Below are 6,880 nucleotides of genomic sequence, written 5' to 3'. Positions count from 1 at the left end.
GACTGGCATCATAAAAAGGAGATGGGAAAGACAAGAAAGATAAAAAATAATAAGTGATGCAGTAATGAATGTGTCTCTACAGAGAACAAATCCTGTAAACTATTTAACTCCCTGCTTATGTGTGAGAGCAGAAAAGGGAGGCACAGTAGGCACAGTAATTCTCATTTTTATGCATTTTTCAGGATAGTTTGCAGGACAATCATTTGAGTGAATTAAGGATCTTTGATCCAAAGGAAGTGGTTAGTTCAACCCTTATGTGGTATATGGTTTGTGAAAATGTATGGACAAAGTTTATATGACATCAGTTTTGAAAAAAGAGGTTGTATTTCAAACTGAGTAAATGCCTTTACTGGGATATAGTCAAGGTCTATTTAATCCATTTAATATTTGTTTCTCAAAGATTTTTTGAGGATCAGTCAAATGATGCTTGAAACTCAAAAACCTGGACTCAGTAATGATGTCACAGAATTTGAATCTATCTTGGCCATCATTGAACATGAGTGATGCTTGTCCACTCATTTGTGAAACATTTCACCCAGCTTTTTAAAGTGTTCCTAAAGTCCTAAAATTAATTTGGAGGCAATCTGATTTCACTAATCAATTACATGCACAAAATTTGTATATGTGGAGCTACAAAATGTCTTCACTTGATGTTAAAAATGTCTTTTGAGGAGTCTTGTTTTAACTAGAAGTGTGTTACATTAAATGAGTATTTTTTTTTTTTGCTTTTCCATATACATGTCCCTGCATCCTGAAGACTTGTTCTGCTTGCTGACAAGAGGACAAATCGATATCTCATTATTTAATATCTATTAGAATTCAGATCAATTGTTGATCTTCTCAAATTTTGCTTAAGGCAATGAATTTAATGTAGCTGAGCATAAAGGAAGGGTTTTTTCAATCATTTTAGATGCAGAAGTACTTGGCAAATGCACAAAATAGAGGTACCATTTTCTATCACTAGAAATGTGGACTTGACTGCCTTGGTAAACATCTGTTTGCTGTTAGATAGACGTTTTGGGAAACACAACTGTTTAGAGGAATACCTGCTCCACTCAAACTCTGGGGGCAATTCAATTAAAATGAGTGTTAACTACTGGAATTTATGGAGTGCTTCCTGCCTAATCTTATGAAACATGACATGGATGGTTAAGACTTTAGTTTCGTACCTGCCTGGCTGTGCAAATTTAAACAGAGTTGTAACAAATTAGATTTGAGGAAGTGGCTGAAAAACAAAACGATGCAGGTGTTCTATTTGAGTTTCCCAGCATTTGCTGACCAGCACACAGTGCATCAAAACTCACAGGCAGAAAGCCACAAGCCACAAGGAGATTAAGATTGTTCTTTTGTTTTATCATAAGGCTGATCAGAAAATTGTATATGGTGCTGTGGAAGTCAAAACTGATGCCAGATATATTCCCAAATGACTCTGTTGTTGGTTAGGCATTTCCAAGAAAACAAATGAAAGGTATGGAGTGATCAGTTGTGTGCAAAGAACGTTTCTGCAGACCAGTGCTATCCACAACACCTACCAATGTGCCACAGCAATGTATTACTGAGGAGTGCATTTATGCTGACAGATCCTTTCCACCACAATTACAGAAAGAATAATGGCTGAGGAACAACACCCATATGTCCCCATTAACTTTGCAATCTGTCTAACGTGTCTCCTTACAAAGTTCTGGTCACATCTTAGATATTACAGCGATAACAGTGATAGATTAAACAGACTTCAAAGCTGCAGGAGAAACATGAATTTGTTCCCAGCCATGATTAATTTGGCCAGAACCTCACAGACCTTTAAATTAATTAAGAACATAAGGGGTGATCAAATCTGTGACAAAGAAAGAGAGGGCCTGAACTGCAGAAAACATGCACTACCCAATAGGTATATATATTTGTATATATATGTATACATTTACACGAGAGATCCTGGATAGCACATTGCTGAGAGCACACGAGTTGATCCTTCTCTGTAGAAGCAATTTAATCACACTTTCAGGGAGCACTGATATCGATCTGACTGATAGCATCATGTGTGTTAGTCCTGGAACTAAGACAAGCCAAATGGCCGTCCATTAGTTACCAGAATTAAAGACTAATAAATACAAGAATTGTAATTAATGGATCTGGCAGCTCCCTTTGAGCATATTTTCCTGCTGTAGAATATTTAAAGCAGCCTTTCCATCGTGAGAAAGGCAGTGAACTGCTTCCAGTGGGCCAGGAGGCTGGAGTATGTACAGTAGCAACTTCTCCTGCATTAATACACACTATATTCACTCTCCCTCAGGGTGGGGGGAGGGGGGGTAACAGGCCCATATGCCAATGTCTGCAGGCAAAGCAGTCAGAGCAATGCTCATCAGCCACAGAGGGATGTGCCTTGAAGGGCGATAGCATATTTACAGCTGACTTATGCTGCTTTTAGCAGTGAAACCTCCACTTCTCCCAGCTCTGTGGCAGAGCCAGATGTCCCGCCTGCACACCTGGCATGCACAGGAGTGCACTAACAGCACATGTTGTTTTACTGCTCAGGTAATTAGTGTAAGAAACCTACGCATCTTCCAACCGAGGTTGTTTCACAGGGGTGTAAGCAGCTGCTCAGCTTCTTGCTCCACCAAGGACAGCCTGAGGAACATGGGCTGGCAGCATGAGGCGGCTGTTTGGCTCAGGCCTCCTCAGGACCCCAAATGAGGTGGAGAAGTGCACGTCCTGGGACATGCCTGCAGCCTGGTTCACTTTGCTCTGCAGGAACCCATTTGTGCTCCTATCTTCGACCAGGGCCTGCGGGATGGCAGCTTTTTACAGCGTGCTTGTGGTTGTGTGAGCACGTCCTGATCGGGCTGTTAGTATGTGAGGGGTAAACTGTGTTAGAAGCCTGTGTAAAACGAAGAGGTGTTCACTAAATCAAAGCAGAGCTGCTTTTATTTTGAAAATACATTCTTAATGAGCGCTTCCCACTGTTTAAATAGCCATCTTAGGTCTTAGTAATTCACCTGGATGCCTGTGAACCCACAAAGCCCTGGTTTTACCTACAAGGCAGTCCTGAGCAGCTTGAGGTACAGATACACTTAAAAGCTTCTTTGAGCAGCTTTGGGCATGAGTTTACACTGCATTAGTCATCAGACCTTATCTCTGCATATTCCCTCTTGTGCCCTGTGGCAAATGCAGCCTAAAAGATGGATCTGATGCTGCAGCCTGCTGCTGAGCAGAGATTTCCCCGGGGCAGTCCTCAGATCTGCTGTAAATTCACATCTTGGCTTCTCTTAAGGTAAATCGTGTCAGACTGAACTAACATGCGTCTGGCACACATCAACATAACAATGTCATCTTCCTCTGCCAGTTTGAGGAAACTAGTTTATAATTACAATGTAAATGCAGTTTTCTACTTAGCTCAAGCTGGTAAATAGGAGGTTCAATTTTACTATGCATATAATTTCTTTAAAAAAAAAAAGAAAATAACAGTTACACTAAGTGAAATCACAAAGGTTTTGATTCCATCAAAGACAAGGTTCTCGCATGCATATGTTTTTACATTAATGTAAACCTGGCTTGTGTCTGTTTACCTTTTATCTTGGAGAGAAATTTTCATGGATAAAACTGTCCAAAGAGTGCTCACAATGATTCAAATGGACTTTATATTTTTTAAAATGTAATACAATTATTTTCTTATACCTGGTTTGCCTTAAACTTCTGGGATGTGACTGTGGTGAGCGCTGTATGGATATCCCTTTCAGGTGGTTTTATTTGAAATTCCTCTTGGCTGGAATCAAGCACCACTGATTTTGCACCCAAACATGTAATCTCCTTATTTGACATGCTCAGACAGATGGCAGGTAAGAGCATTAACTGAACAATTCTCCTCCTCCCCCTGACTCCAGTAGAAGTTGCCAGCAAGTCTCCTTGGTGCTCATTTTAAAGAGGATGAAATCAAGTATACATAGAGCTGCTTATAAAAATAACAAGAACAATCTCTATTCTGCAGCATTGCTGCTGTCTGCAAGCTCAACACATGAAATTATCCTACCTGCCACAATTTTGACTTGTTAGCTAGTATCCAGAAGAAATAGAGGTACAGAATATAGGTAGGGATGAATATATATGAGTGCACGTATGGTGGACAATTGAGGAAAGAAGTGCTATTATGAAGGATGTTGAGCTTTGAAAAAGGAAGTGGCAGCACCTATTAGCTACTGTTGATACGAATACAAAATACATAGGTGTTACTGTTGCTCAGAACTGTTTCTGTTTTCTTTATCCCTACTTGTCCCTCTAAGGGCTGACAGGGCTCTCATCCCTGTGAGGACTTGTGCTTCACCACTGCCAAAGTGCCAGATGCAAGCAGAGGGTGATGGGTTCAACCTCAGGAGCAAGTTGGTGTTCCTTACCCAAAGACCACTGGGATGGGACTCATTTAATCCAGCGTGAGCAACCACAAAAATCAGCATTTGGGAATCACAGAATCAAAGAATCACCAAGGTTGGAAAAGACCTATAAGATCATCCAGACTATCACCAATAGTTTGCACTAAACCATGTTCCTCAACACAACATCCAAACGTTCCTTGAATAGCTCCAGGGTCAAAAACTCCACTGCCTCCCTGGGCAGCCCATTCCAGAGTCTGACCACTCTTCTTGAGAAGTAGTATCTCCTAATATCCAGTCTGAACTTCCCCTCATGCAACTTGAAGGCATTCCCTCTTGTCCTATCACTAGTTACAAGAGAAAAGAGGCTGATCCCCAGCTCATTACACCCCCCCTTCAGGTCATTATAGAGAGTAATAAGGTCACCCCTGAGCCTCCTCTTCTCCAGACTGAATGGAATGACCACGCTTACACAGTGTTTTCTCTAAGGTTATGTTTACTTCATAACCAACCCCACTTTGAGCTGGAGGTGTCTTCAGCCTGAATTATCCTATTAGCCAATGGTCTAAACTCATCATTGACTCCCTCCACAGTTAGCACTGAGGCAGTTATACCAACCAGGCAGTTGTAGAAGGAAGTCTGTCACTCTGCAATGTAAGTGTGAAATAGCCATTGGTAGATGTGTTGTACTCAGCTGGGGTTCTTTCTTTCCACTGACTACAAAAGTGGAATTTCAGTGACTTCCATACAAGTAGTGGTATCTGCTGTAGCTATCTGAAATTAGTGGAATGGATTCCTTTCTGTGTTTGAAGACGTCTTTTGAAGTCTAAATTCAATTTTAAGTTTTGCATAAATATGCCTTCTGTATGAATGAAACAGCTTACTTTTGTTTTTTAATATCTCAGTTTCTGCTTTTCTTTCTCTATTCTCATGTGTCATATCTTCTCACACAGCTTATCCATTTGGATAGAATTTTGTGTACACTGAAATGGATCTTTTAAAATCTATGTTATCAAATATTTCTTCTATTTCTTTTTTTTAAGAACCCTCTAGTATGGACTTTTCAGACTTTCTTTTTCAGTACTAAAGTATCTTCTAATACATCTTGCAGCACTGCCATGGATATCCAGATATCACCAGAGCTGGTAGAAACCAGGACGGCAAAATGCTATGCCATTTCTGTGGAAGGCAATGAAGTATGTGTGCAGACATACATCACAGATAATCACCAGCATCTGCTCACTGATTTTAATCACTATTTTAATTAAAAAGAGTATGTACAGAAAACTTAAGTGCAGTTTTGGTGATCAGTTACAGGCAGCAATGCTGTAAAGAATTTAGAATGATCTGCCCATTCAATCTGCTTTTAATCTCTATTAGTGATTGCTAGCAGTGTCACAATTGTGCATGCTCCTTTGTGTTTTTCCTTTTTTAAAAGACCATTTGATGACAGAGATAACACCTAAGCTGTATAACCTACACAGACATGTTAGTATCCAACCCACACAACTCTCCTAACAGTGCCCAACACCATTTGTGGCTGTACTATCTGACCTGGAGTGAAAACACGTCACAGACAATGCCTACACTTGAACTGTATCAAGTGTCACATACCAAAGCTCAGACATATGGCTCGGGTCTTTCATTTACTTAATGTAAATGTAACAACAAGGAAATTTTCCTCTGTTCAATCTCTGGGGCTTAGGGAAATTTCAGGGCTATTCTAGGAGAAAATTCGAGCTGGATTTCTTTTGGAGAGACAGAATCTTTTATTACACAAAATTACATAGCTGGAAGAAGCAGGCACAATTTAGATCCATTAGATCTGAAACGGAAGCAGCAAACGTAGGCCAAGGAAAAACTGCTCTATGTTTAAGTTTGTGTTAGTGCTGGAGAAAAGCGGCTCTTCCAGCAAGGCTTCAGTAATACCAGACCTCACCAACGGCTCTTGGTACATTTTGTCTCCCCTTTACCATTTTGTCTCTTGCTAAGAATAAAATTCAGACTCCAATTTTTAACAGACAGATTCATAACAGCTTGTGCACCAGGACACGTTTGGCAGTACATGTCTGACAGGATTTTTTCCACCTCCTAAAAAAATCCCGCTAAATATTCATGCATTCCTGAAAGAAACCTGATTCTTGGCCAAACCAAAGCTTGTTAGCAGTCAGAACAGAAGGGTTGCTTCGTCCTTGCTGCACCTCTAATTCCTACAGGTTTTGCTTCACATCTGGTCTCTGCAAACAGACACTGTCAAACTCAAATTACTCCACTCTGGAAATGGCTCACAACCTGAGATATTGCCAATTCATTGATTTTTCTTTTTTTGGAAACATGTATTTTTAAGTATTCTGTAGACTTTGTAGTTTGAAGAAGTTTTTATAGAGTTTGGAACCATCTATTAAAGGCTGATGATTCCTGTGTTTTTCAAAATGAATTTTTCTTTTGACAGACAGCTCACAATTGGTATTTGGTATTAATGAAAAAACACATTTTATTTTACTCCACAAGTTGAAAAT

Source organism: Cyrtonyx montezumae, unplaced genomic scaffold, assembly GCF_038088225.1.
Source record: "Cyrtonyx montezumae isolate F1298 unplaced genomic scaffold, pur_monq_1.0 scaffold_8, whole genome shotgun sequence".
Lineage (NCBI taxonomy): Eukaryota > Metazoa > Chordata > Aves > Galliformes > Odontophoridae > Cyrtonyx > Cyrtonyx montezumae.
This window is presented reverse-complemented; position numbering follows the sequence as displayed.